We start from the raw sequence: 14,538 nt of genomic DNA, 5'->3' as shown, positions 1-14,538 counted from the left end.
TTAATCAATAAATACTAGAGTGTCTTTTCTTTTTCTATATTAAATAGCTGACTTACTGTATGGTAAAAATTTCCTCTGCATGCTTTAGTGGCATTTGTTTAATTTGTAGGTTCATGCCAAAATGCAAGCTGCTTTTGTGATGCTCCAAAAGCTGACAAACTTTTTCCATAAAGAGCCAGATAGTAAATATTTTAGACTTTGTGGGCCACACATCTTTTGGCAGATATTTAACCCTGCCATTGTAGAGCAAAAACAGCCACAGACATTACATAAACAAATGAGCATGGCCATGCCCCAAAGAACTTTATGGCATTGAAATTTGGTTTTTGTATAACTTTCCTAGGTCACAAAATAGTATTCTTTAAAAAAATTGTTTTAATAATTTTCAAATGTGAAATTCATTTTAGCTTGCTGTGTGTACAAAATAGGCAGCAAGCTAGATTTGGCCCAAGATCATTGATGTTCCAATATAACTTATGAGAGTTACAATTTATCATTGTGCTTACAGTTTCAGAGTGAACTGTGCTTATGCTTCCATTTAAATTGTATTTTAGTCTTTGGGGGGAGGGGCAAGGATTTACAACCTTACTGTAAAATTCTCCAAGCCAGGCTTCAACAGTACATGAACTGTGAATTTCCAGATGTTCAAGCTGGATTTAGAAAAGGTAGAGGAACCAGAGATCAAGTTGCCAACATCTATTGGATCATCAAAAAAGCAAGAGAGTTCCATAAAAACATCTACTTCTGCTTTATTGACTATGCCAAAGCATTTGACTATGTGGATCACAACAAACTGTGGAAAATTCTTAAAAGGATGGGAATACCAGACCATCTTACCTGCCTCCTGAGAAATCTGTATGCTAGTCAAGAAGCAACAGTTAGAATGGACATGGAACAACAGACTGGTTCCTAATTGGGAAAGGAGTATGTCAAGGCTATATATTGTCACCCTGTTTATTTAACCTCTATGCAGAGTACATCATGAGAAACGCTGGGCTGGAGGAAGCACCAACTGGAATCAAGATTGCCGGGAGAAATATCAATAGCCTCAGATATGCAGATGACAACACCCTTATTGAAGAAAGTGGAAAAGAACTAAAGAACCTCTTGAAAGTGAAAGAGGAGAGTGAAAAAGTTGGCTTAAAACTCAACATTCAGAAAACTAAGATCATAGCATCTGGTCCCATTACTTCATGGTAAATAGACGGGAAACAGTGAGTGACTTTATTTTTTTGGGCTCCAAAATCACTGCAGATGGTGACTGCAGCCATGAAATTGAAAGACACTTGCTCTTTGGAAGAAAAGCTATGACCAACCTAGACAGCATATTAAGAAGCAGAGATTACTTTGCCAACAAAGGTCCGTCTAGTCAAAGCTATGGTTTTTCCAGTAGTCATGTATGGATGTGAGAGTTCGACCATAAAGAAAGCTGAGTGCCGAAGAACTGATGCTTTTGAACTGTGGTGTTGGAGAAGACTCTTGAGAGTCCCTGGGACTGCAAGGAGATCCAACCAGTCCATTCTAAAGGAAATTAGTCCTGAATATTCACTGGATGAGCTGATGCTGAAGCTGAAACTCCGATACTTTGGCCACCTGATGCGAAGAGTTGACTCACTGAAAAAGACCCTGATGCTGGGAAAGATTGAAGGCAGGAGGAGAAGGGGACAACAGAGGATGAGATGGTTGGATAGCATCACCAACTTAATGCACATGAGTTTGAACAAACTCCAGGAGTTGGTGATGGACAGGGAAGCCTGGCATGCTGCAGTCCATGGGGTCACAAAGAGTCAGACATGACTGAGCAACTGAACTGAACTGAAGCACTATTGATGGGATTGTAAAATGCTATGTGCATGCTCAGTTGCTTCAGTCATATCAGACTCTTTGCAACCCTATAGAGTGTAGCCTGCCAGGCTCTTTGGTCCATCAGATTCTCCAGGGAAGAATACTGGTGTGGGCTACCATGCCCTCCTCCAGGGGATCATCCTGACCAAGGGATTGAACCTGAGTCAGCTGCTGTGGAAAACTGTATGAAAAAATCAAATAATTAAAAATAGAATTGCCACATAAGCCAGCAATTTCTCTTCTCGGTAAATATCCCAAGGAAATGAAAAGTTCTTGAAAACATATTTGTACACCCAAGTTTACAGCAGCATTATTCACAATAGCTAAAATGTGGGAAAAAAAACTTCAGTGTCCACTGATCGATTAATAGATAAAGCCAATGTAAGGTATGCATACAATGGAATATTATTCATCTGCAACAGGAAGGAAATTCTGACATATTCTACAACATGGATGAACATTAAGGATATTAGGCTTAGTGAAATATCAGGCACAAAAAGACTGATGCTGTAGGATTCCTCTTCCATATGGTACCTAGATTAGTCAAATTCATAGAGACAGAAAGTAGAATGATGGTTTCCAGGGGTTAAGAGAAACAAGGAATGGGAAGTAACTATTTGGTGGTTATAGAGTTTCCATTTTGCAAGATAAAAAAGAGTTCTGGAAATGGATGGAGGTGATGCTGCACGATGATGTGGACTTAACACCACTGAATTTGTTTGTTGTTGTTGTTGTGGTTGCTAAGCCGTGTCAGACTCTTTTGTGACCCCACAGGTTATAGCCCTCCAGGCTCCACTACCATGGGATTTCCTGGGCAAAAATTGCATGTTTAAAAATGGTTAAAATGGTTAAGGTTATGTGTATTTTAAATAAAATTTTTTGTTTTAAATATAGTTGAGGTCTAACATAAACCAAGACCTTTGTAATCAAAGAGTCCTAGATTCAAATTCCAGCTCTGCTGCTTACTAACTGGTTGTTGTCAGCAATTTACTTAGTCTTTTCTAAAGCTCATTTTGCTAGGCCATAAAACAGTTTCAGGAATTAATGAGATAGCACATATACAGGTCTTACTACAGGGCCTGATTGAGAGCCTAGTGACAGCCCCTATCCAATATAGCCTTTCTCTTTCTCTTATAGCAATAGTTCAAACATATATCAAATGAGATTAAAAGGGAATTCTTAGAGGTTTTCTCTTATTGAACTGCTATTAAACTTTCTTAATTTCTATTCAGGATGCCTGGATGAGAGGAAAGGCCCCACGTTATGTCACTTGATGCCACTACCATGTTCTTTTACCTATAAATACCCATTTCTCTTACCATTCAGGCTTCCCTGGTGGCTCAGATGGTAAAGAGTCTGCCTGCAGTGCGGGAGACCTGGGTTTGATCCCTGTATCAGGAAGATCCCTTGGAGAAGGAAATGGCAACCCACTCCAGTATTCTTATCTGGAAAATCCCATGGATGGAGGGGCCTGGTCAGCTACAGTCCATGGGGTCACAAAGAGTTGGACACGACTGAGCAACTTCTCTCTCTCTCTCTTACCATTCCAGTTTAAGACTAAGCTTAAACATTATCCACCTACCTCAACTACAGCTGGACCCTGAGGACAGGGTTGGGGTTGGAACCATTAATCCCAATTTTCTCTCAACTATCCACCAGGTTTTTTAAAACAAATTTTGATTTGAGCCACAGCAAGCAAAAAAAAATACAAAAGCCACCAGTTGTCAGCCTCTTTTTGTTATCTAGCACCTGTATACAGGGAGTATCTGTTCTGCTTGTTCATATTCTCCCTCTGCGAACTCCAGAGCAGCACATTCTCTTGTTTTAGGTGTTTTCTCACGGGAGAGATGTGTCTGGAGGCAAGTGCCATGTTAAGTGACCTTTCCTGGACTGTTACTTTGACTGCTCCTAATGCTTATCTTCTGGGAAAAGCAAAAAGCAAAAAAAAAAAAAAAAAAAGACAGAATCAAGTTTCAATCGGACACCCAGACAAGAAGAATATACTTAGGAAGTTCCTCCTGTGAGCGAGAATGAAAACTTGAAATAGGTGATCTAACCCATTACTTCATGGTAAATAGACGGGAAACAGTGACTGACTTTATTTTTTGGGGCTCCAAAATCAGGCTGTCCCCTCTCCAACCCCTTCTCCCCACAGGGCTCCACTCCTCACTAACCACTTCCCTCCAAAACGGCTACACAAGAAGAAGGGATGTCTTCTGCACTGGCTAATTTGTTCCTACATCCACACACTAAAATCACTGACCTAGTTATTCCTGCTTCAGCTCTTTTCTCCTGTAAAGGAGACCACATTTGGCAACACTAGAAATAACATTTTTGTGGTCACATCAACAGTGATGAAAGCAGGGCTGTTACTTTTGCTTTCTTGGAAACTTTTAGTTTATAAACAAACTAGCTGTGTATCTCCTTTCAACATCTCTCAAAGAGGAATAAGCACAAACAAAATAGAAGGGGCTTGAGTGAAGCATAAAGCCTCAAGTAGGAGTAAATCCGTTTTGAAACTTTTTCATAAAAAGACCATTTTAGATCACCTATTTCAAGTTTTCATTCTCGCTCACTCATTCTCTAAACATTTACTGAAAAGGTCACATTGCTTATAGCCTTTTCCTCCTTTAGTTTATCTTCTACTCTCTCTCCTAAGTGATCTTACATAACTCATTTATTTCTCTCCCCACTCCTGCCCATTCTCTTTACTAGCTCTCTATTGCTCTCATTTTGAGAATAGCACACAAGAAACCTCATGATGAGGTTCCTGTTTACTCTTTAGCTTTTCTCCTACCAATAATCTTTCTCTATTTGTGCTGAAATAATACCAAACTACTTACAGCTCCCTTAACAGTCCTCTTAGAAAGCCTAAGAGAATGCCTCTTCTTTCTCCCGTCACTGGGGAACTTCTATCGAATTTTCAAAACCCAGCTTGGACTTCGATTCCCCCTGGAAAAAGTTCTCTGATTCAGAATTAATAACTCCTTCCTCTATGCACTTATTCCATTCTATTCATTCATTTATTTGACAAATTCAATAACATTTGACAAATATTTACTGACCTACTTAATACATGTCAAGTACTATCTAGGGAATTTCATCACCATTGTTGTCATCCTGGCTAATACTAACACACCATGCCAGGCACTGTTCTATATAATATACATTTATTAGTTCATCGACCTGAACAACAACTCTTTGAAGTATTAATAGATACTCTTACTATTGTCATTGTGTAAATAAAGCAACTGAATCCCAGAGAAGTTAAGTAACTTGTCCATGCTCACCCTGTCAGTCCAGTGTGAGAGAGCATGTTCAAGACAAGCCTTGTTCATATTATAACAGAGACAACAAGTCTAATGAGGAAGACTGACATTAGCAAGCAATTATAACACAGTGTGATACAAGAATGAATACAAGATGCTATGGATGCATGCATGTGAGGCTAACCTATTTAATCTGTATATAACGATTTTGCAAGGCAGTTATTTTTCTCTCCCAAATTGCTAACTGAAAAACTAAACTTCAGTTCATTCATGGACCTTTGTGTATTTCAAAATTTCTTTCTGTTCTACTGCAGTTTCAGAGTCAACTCATGGACAGCTCTTTGAGTTTTAAATAATTTATGATTTTATTCATTTAATTTTGGCTGCACCATGTGGCTTGCAGGATCTTAGTTCCCCAACCAGGGACTGACCCTGAGCTCTTGGCAGTGAAATCGTGGTATCCTAACCACTGAACTGCCAGGGAATTCCCTATAATTTTATCTTTGAAATAAACATCTTTTCCCCAGGAAACTCTAAATGTTTTATCCTATGTGTATTTTACAGTGAATATCTAGGATTTTATTTTATAGCATGTAGGCTTATTTCACTTACCTATTTCTTAGTCCACTGGGCTGCTACTAAAAAAAATAATCATAGATTATGTGGCTTAAACAACATTTACTTCTCACAGTTCTGGAGGCTTGGAAAGTCCAAGATCAAGATTCAGACAGATTAAATGTCTGGTGAGAACACGCTTCCTAGTTCACAGACCAGAACTACAGTATCTATGTCTATGACTACTGCTCCGTGCCCCACCGGCAAAAGAGATGAGGCAGCTCTCTGAGGTTTCCGATGTAAGAGCCCTAATCCCACTCATGATGCTCTGTCCTCATTGCCTAATCACTTTCCAAAGGCCCCATCTCCTAATATCACCAATTTTGGGGGTTAGGTTTTAGTATCAACATGTGAAGAGGAGAGAGGCATAAATATTTAGTCCATAACAATTACCCTAAGAGACAATTTTTATTCATATTCAAAAGCTATGTACAGTTGACCTTTAAACAACACAGGGTTAGGGGTGCTAACCCTTTGTGCGATCCAAAATTCTTTACAGTAGGCCCTCTATACCCACAGTTCCTACACAATCATGGTTCTACCTCTGGGCACAGCACATAGCACATCTGAGGATTAAGACAACTTCAGATCCTATAGTACTGTGCATGTTTAATCAGTCAGTCTTGTCTGACTCTTTGCGACCCCATGGACTGTATTCTGCCAGGCTCCTCTGTCCATGGGGATTCTCCAGGCAAGAATACTGGTGTGGGTTGCCATGCCCTCCTCCAGGGGATCATCCCAACCAGGGATCGAACCCAGGTCTCCCACATTGAAGGCAGATTCTTTACCAGCTGAACTAAATAATCCTGATATCAGTGAACTCACACAGTTCAAATCTGTGTTGTTAGAAGGTTAATTGTAACTGCTTTATCTTCATCCTACAATGTTTATCTTTGAGAAGTTTCTAGGAGAGTGCCTCAACTTCTCAGCTTAGTAGAGGACACAAGAAAATAAGTGGGGAGAGGATAAAACTTCCCTTAACTTTTCCTTATACACTAAGCATTTCTTTCCTTTTTTTTTTTTCCTTTTTCTTTTTTCCATTAGTACGTACCTCCATAGAGAGATATGATGAACAGAATTATTTGAAAGTTGTGTTGGGAACTTATTCTGCATCAACTGTACAACTATTCACAGCTCTTCACTCTTCCCAGAAGGAGAGACTCTACTCAACTCAGTTACTAAGTGTCTACTTAAATGATGGGCGCCTGGTTTTCCCCATACTAGTTGTCTATAATCATTTGGAACCTAACCACAGATTGCCTGGTGTCCAAGAAGTTTGAACCCCGCTAATGAGATTATTCACCCTTGCTGCACACTGAAGTCAAATGGGGAGTTTAAAAGGATCTGATGCTTGAACCCTACCCCCAGAAATACTGATGTAAATGGTCTTGGCTTCCAGATTTTTAACGGTTTCTTGGGTGATTCTAATGTGCAGGCAAGGTTGACAACCTGTGTCATAGAACCGTAATAGAACCTCAAACATTACACAAATCATCCAGGATCCCTACAGACCACTGTAGGTTCTGATTGAGGAGGTATGGGATGGGGCTGAGACTCTGCATTTCTTTCTTGCACCTGTGTGCTGCAATGGAGCCCAGAGGCAGAGTTACTACTTATTGCCTGGGGAGAGATTCATTTCAGTTCAGTTCAGTGGCTCAGTTGTGTCCAACTCATTGCGACCCCATGGACTGCAGCACACCAGGCTTCCCTGTCCATCACCAACTCCCGGAGTTCACTCACACTCATACCCATTGAGTCAGTGATGCCATCCAACAATCTCATCCTCTGCCGTCCCCTTCTCCTCCTGCCTTCAATCTTTCCCAGCATCAGGGTCTTATCCAATGAGTCAGTTCTTTACATCAGTTCAGTTCAGTTCAGTGGCTCAGTCATGTCTGACTCTCTGCAACCCCATGGACTGCAGCATGCCAGGCCTCCCTGTCCATGACCAACTCCTGGAGTTTGCTCAAACTCATGTCCAGAGTTGGTGATGCCATCCAACTATCTCATCCTCTGTCGTCCCCTTCCCCTCCTGCCCTCAATCTTTCCCAGCATCAGAGTCTTATCCAATGAGTCAGTTCTTCAAATCAGGTGACCAAAGTATTGGAGTTTCAGCTTCAGCATCAGTCTTTCCAAAGAATATTCAGGACTGATTTCCTTTAGAATGGACTGGTTGGATCTCCTTGTAGTCCAAGGGACTCTCAAGAGTCTTCTCCATCACCACAGTTCAAAGCATCAATTCTTTGGCATTCAGCTTTCTTTATAGTCCAACTCTCACATCCATGCATGACTACTGGAAAAACCATAGCTTTGACTAGACGGAGCTTTGTTGACAAAGTGATGTCTCTGCTTTTTAATATGCTGTCTAGGTTGGTCATAGCTTTTCTTCCAAAGAGCAAGTGTCTTTCAATTTCATGGCTGCAGTCACCATCTGCAGTGATTCTGGAGCCCCAAAAAATAGTCTGTCACTGTTTCCATTGTTTCCCCATCTATTTGCCAAAAACTGATGGGTGGGATGCCATGATCTTAGTTTTCTGAATGTTGAGTTTTAAGTCAACTTTTTCAGTCTCTTCTTTCATTTTCACCAAGAGGTTCTTTAGTTCTTCTTTGCTTTCTGCCACAAGGGTGGTATCATCTGCATATCTGAGGTTATTGATATTTCTCCTGGCAATCTTGATTCCAGCTGGTGCTTCCTCCAGCCCAGCGTTTCTCATGATGTACTCTGCATAGAGGTTAAATAAGCAGGGTGACAATATACAGCCTTGACGTACTCCTTTCCCAATTTGGAACCAGTCTGTTGTTCCATGTCCATTCTAACTGTTGCTTCTTGCCCAGAATACAGATTTCTCAGGAGGCAGGTAAGGTGGTCTGGTATTTCCATCTCTTTAAGAATTTCCCACAGTTTGTTGTGATCCACACAGTCAAAGGCTTTAGCATAGTCAATAAAGCAGAAATGGATGTTTTTTTTTCTGGAACTCTCTTGCTTTTTCGATGAGTCAATGGATGCTGGCAATTTAATCTTTGGTTTCTTTGCCTTTTCTAAATCCAGCTTAGACATCTGCAAATTCACAGTTCACGTACTGTTGAATCCTAGCTTGGAGAATTTTGAGGATTACTTTGCCAGCATGTGAGATGAGTGCAATTGAGCAGTAGTTTGAGCATTCTTTGGCATTTCCTTTCTTTGGGATTGGAATGAAAACTGACCTTTTCCAGTCCTGTGGCCACTGCTGAGTTTTCCAAATTTGCTGGCAAAATCTTTGACTGTGTGGATCACAATAAACTGTGGAAAATTCTGAAAGAGAGGAGAATATCAGACCACCTGACCTGCCTCTTGGGAAGTCTGTATTCAGGTCAGGAAGCAACAGTTAGAACTGGACATGGAACAACAGACTGGTTCCAAATAGGAAAAGGAGTACGTCAAGGCTGTAAATGATCACCCTACTTATTTAACTTATGTGCAGAGTACATCTTGAGAAACACTGGCCTGGATGAAGCACAAGCTGGAATCAAGATTGCCGGGAGAAATATCAATAACCCCAGATATGCAGATGACACCACCCTTATGGAAGAAAGGGAAGAGGAACTAAAGAGCCTCTTGAAAGTGAAAGAGGAGAGTGAAAAAGTTGGCTTAAAACTCAACATTCAGAAAACTAAGATCATGGCACCTGGTCCCATCACTTCATGGCAAATAGATGGGGAAACAGTGGAAACAGTGGCTGACTTTATTTTTCTGGGCTCCAAAATCACTGCAGGTGGTGATTACAGCCATGAAATTAAAAGACGCAGACGCTTACTCCTTGGAAGGAAAGTCATGACCAACCCAGACAGCATATTAAGAAGCAGAGACATCATTTTGTCAACAAAGGTCCATCTAGTCAAAGCTATGGTTTTTCTAGTAGTCATGTATGTATGTGAGAGTTGGACTATAAAGAAAGCTGAGTGCCGAAGAACTGATGCTTCTGAACTGTGGTGTTGGAGAAGACTCTTGAGAGTCCCTTGGACTGCAAAGAGATCCAACCAGTCCATCCTAAAGGAGATCAGCCCTGGGTGTTCATTGGAAGGACAGATGCTGAAGCTGAAACTCTAATACTTCGGCCACCTGATGCAAAGAGCTGACTCATTAGAAAAGGCCCTGATGCCGGGAAAGATTGAGGGCAGGAGGAGAAGGGGACGACAGAGGAAGAAATGGTTGGATGGCATCACCAACTCAATGGACATGGGCTTGGGTGGACTCCGGGAGTTGGTGATGGACAGGGAGGCCTGGTGTCCTGTGGTTCATGGGGTCGCAAAGAGTCGGACACGACTGAGCGACTGTACTGAACTGAACTGACTGCAGCACTGTCACAGAATCATCTTTTAGGATTCGAAAGAGCTCAACTGGAATTCCATCACCTCCACTAGCTTTGCTCATAGTGATGCTTCCTAAGGCCCACTTGACTTCACATTCCAGTATGTCTGGCTTTAGGTGAGTGATCACACCATCATGATTATCTGGGTCATGAAGATCTTTTTTGTATAGTTCTTCTGTATATTCTTGCCACCTCTTCTTAATATCTTCTGCTTCTGTTAGGTCCATACCAGTTCTGTCCTTTATCAGGCCAATCCTTACATGGAATGTTCCCTTGGTATCTTTAATTTTCTTGAAGAGATCTCTAGTCTTTCCCATTCTATTGTTTTCCTCTATTTCTTTGCATTGATCACTGAAGAAGGTTTTCTTATCTCTCCTTGCTATTCTTTGGAACTCTCCATTCAAATGGGTATATCTTTCCTTTTCTCCTTTGCCTTTTATTTCTCTTCTTTTCACAGCTATTTGTAAGGCCTCCTCAGACAACCATTTTGCCTCTTTGCATTTCTTCTTCTTGGGGATGGTCTTGATCACTGCCTCCTGTACAATGTCATGAACCTCTGTCCATAGTTCTTCAGGCACTCTGTCTACCAGCTCTAATCCCTTGAATCTATTTCTCACTTCCACTGTATAATCGTAGGGATTTGATTAAAGTCATACCTGAATGGTCTCATGGTTTTCCCTACTTTCTTCAATTTAAGTCTGAATTTGGCAATAAGGAGTTCATGATCTGAGCCACAGTTGGCTCCCAGTCTTGTTTTTCTGACTGTATAGAGCTTCTCCATCTTTGGCTGCACAGAATATAATCAATCTGATTTCGGTGTTGACCATCTGGTGATGTCCATTTGTAGAGTTTTCTCTTTTGTTGTTGGAAGAGGGTGTTTGCTGTGACCAGTGCGTTCTCTTGGCAAAGCTTTACTAGCCTTTGCCCTGCTTCATTCTGTAGTCCCAGGCCAAATTTGCCTGTTACTCCAGGTATTTCGTGACTTCCTACTTTTGCATTACAGTCCCCTATAATGAAAAGGACTTTGGGTGTTAGTTCTAAACGGTCTTGTAGGTCTTCATAGAACCATTCAACTTCAGCTTCTTCAGCATTACTTTTCGGGGTATAGACTTGGATTAACGTGATATTGAATGGTTTGCCTTGGAAATGAACAGAGATCATTCTGTCATTTGGATAAGAGGCTTATGGACGCTTTCTAATGGGAGAGACTGACTGAGGCAGAAACTGGGTCTTGTTCTGATGGGCAGGACCATGCTCAGTAAATCTTTAAACCAATTTTCTGTTGATGGGACTTCCCTAGTGGCTCAGATGGTAAAGCCTACAATGCGGGAGACCCAGGTTCGATCCCTGGGTTGGGAAGCTCCCCTGGAGAAAGAAATGGCAATCCACTCCAGTACTCTTGCTTGGAAAATCCCATGGATAGAGGAGCCTGGTAGGCTACAGTCCACAGGGTCGCAAAGAGTGGGACATGACTGAGCGGCTTCATTTCACTTCACTGTTGATGGGTGGGGCTGTGTTCCCTCCCTGGGGCCAAACTATGGTGGAGGTAATGAGGTTAGGGGAGAAATTGGATTAGACAAAATAACTGAGCCTGAGCATGGGTTTTGGAATTGGGATAACTTGGTCTTTTCACACCAAAACACAGCTTTTCCTCCAGAAAATTTAATTACCTTCTGGAATGCTCTCATGTCTGAAATCCAAGTGTTCACCATTCCACACACCACATACCATCTCTGTCTTTCTAACTCAACCTTATACCTCCATTATACCAATCCTTACACTACAGAGAGAGTTCCAGTTCATTGTTCCCAGCACTTCTCATCTATCTATTGACTGATTGGCCCATCAATCTATGTATCACTATCTAACATCTTCCTAAAACCTCCCCCCTTCACCTCCCAAAGATTTAGTTGTGCAGCATTACAATCATTTTCTCATAAACACCTTACTCCCTTCTGTGTGATACTCATCCTTACTTAAATCTTTTCCACATCTGCATTCTCTTGACTGAAGTTTACTTGAGAAAATAAACATAATGCTATGCTGTCTGAAATCTAAACTTATGACACAAATTAAAAAACAGGCTTTTAACCCTGCTGGCAGTATCATCATCTTTCCACAGTTCACCTTCTCACCCTCAGAAGGTACCTCTGACTTTCTCACTCTTCTAACCTCTAATAGCCCCTTCTCGATGAAGACCTCATCTAATATTAAGAAAATTGATGTAATCAGGTCAGAGCTATTTTATTCTCCCACCCAAACACAAACCATTGCTTCTGAATTAAATCTTCTATCTTTCCCTCCTATTAAAAGGATGGGAATCTAGGTTCTTTTCAAAGGTCTATCCCCTCTCCTTATGGTTTGGAGCCATTCCTTCATTCTCCTCTAAAATGACATTATCACTTAGATATGTTAACAGTCATCTTAGACTTGATTATTCATTCTTGTAGGTATTTTCTTTTTCTTGAACATCAATTTTTTTTCTTAACTACATCATTCCCACAAAAAATATAAACACTTACCAGCCAACACAACAACAAAAACTTCCCTTGCTCTATTTGACCAACTATAGCCACCATCCTGTTTCTTTGATCTTCCCCTCCAAAAACAATAACAAAACTGACCAACCAACCAACCAACGAAATAAAACCTTAAGACTTGTCCCACTTGTACACCTTTTGCTCTTCATACACTTCAGTCTTTCTGTCTCACTATGCCTCTGAAACTATTCTTGCTAGAGACTAATGACTGCCATTTTGCCAAATTCATTGTCACTTCTGTGTTATCTGTGTTCTTGCTACTTAACTTTTGGGAAGCATTTGTTATAGTAAACCACTCTTGTTCAATTGTAAAACTTTCTCCCCTTGATTACTATGACATCACCTTCTTACCTCACAGGTTATTCCTTCTCAATCTCTTGCTGGTTCTTCTTCCTCTGTGGCACAACTTTTAAATGTTGGAGATTCCCATAGCCCAGTTCTCTATCTATAGTCTGTTTGGATAACCTCATCTAGTCCCAAAATTTTAAGTTTCATATATAAACTTATAACTGACATATTTATCTCTAGCCTTGACTCCATTCCAGATCAATATATTCATCTGTTTACTTGACATTATAACTTAAATATCTTAACAGGCATCTTAGACTTGTTATCAATGCCTTCCACCAAAAGACCACTAGGAACACAACTGTAATGAATAAGTTAGGTTTATTACTTGTTTCAGTGAGAATGTACAGCATGGACAATCATATGACATCTCAGTAACAGGGTGTTAGAAATTTGGATTTGTGTGAACTCTAGTGTTGGAGAAGACTCTTGAGAGTCCCTTGGACTGCAAGGAGATCCAAACTGGTCCATCCTAAAGGAAATCAGTCCTGAATATTCATTGGAAAGACTGATGCTGAAGCTGAAACTCCAATACTTTGGCCACCCAATGCAAAGAACTGACTCACTGGGAAAGACCCTGATGCTGGGAAAGATTGAAGGTGGGAGGAGAAGAGGACAACAGAGTATGAGATGGCATCACTGACTCAATGGACATGAATTTGAGTGTGCTCCGGGAATTGGTGATGGACAGGGAAGCCTGGTGTGCTACAGTCCATGGGGTTGCAGGGAGGTGGACACGACTGAGCAACTGAACTGAACTCAAATATTGTGATTTAGGGAAGGGCTCAGGGAGAGGGACTTTGCTCTGGATTGGAGGCTGTAGGAAGGCAGAAGTAATTCTATAATTGTGTATTTTAGTTGTACTACCCAGAATGATTTGAGTATCAGCCACTGGAAAGAGGCAAAAATTATAATTAGCAAAGAAGCAGCAGTCATTCATATCAACAAGGATAAGGAAATGTTTGCTCATTTTTGTGGCTTGGACAATAGTTATATTTAGTCTATATTCCGATATGATTACGGAGTAATCTTTTTCTTGCTCTTGATCCATCATGGTCAGAGTGGCCTTGTCTGATGTTGATGTTCTGCGAAATTCTCCCCCCTCGAATTTACCAAGCTCATTCCTATCTTGACACTTACTCGCTCCTTCGCCAAGTAGTCTTTTTCCCATTTGGCTCCCATCATGGTGCCTCATTCTGGGTCACTATCACTTCCTTCCACTTTACTTCCTTCTTTGGAGCCCTTACCGACATCTGAAAGGATGTTGTTCATTTGTTTGTTTATTGCTCCTGCCTCACTAGAATTTGGTTCCATTAAGGGATGGAGGTTTTTCCCATCACATATTCACCTCTGTAAGCACAGCCTAAAGAAACCAGCCACAAAGCCAAAAGCTCAAATGTATACTGACTGATTGACTGTCACTAGGTTCATTTCCTCGAATACAGCCATAAACAATTGGCAATTGCCTTTTTTGTTTGTTTATTTTAACGGATAACTAAGGCACTCAACAAAAAGAAGTGAATATGGGAGTCAAGAAAGTTAATGTCTTTTTTTTTCCAGAGTGCCCAACGTCTC

This window comes from Cervus canadensis, chromosome 2, assembly GCF_019320065.1.
Source record: "Cervus canadensis isolate Bull #8, Minnesota chromosome 2, ASM1932006v1, whole genome shotgun sequence".
In the NCBI taxonomy this organism is placed as follows: domain Eukaryota; kingdom Metazoa; phylum Chordata; class Mammalia; order Artiodactyla; family Cervidae; genus Cervus; species Cervus canadensis.
Note: the sequence above shows the minus strand (reverse complement) of the source record.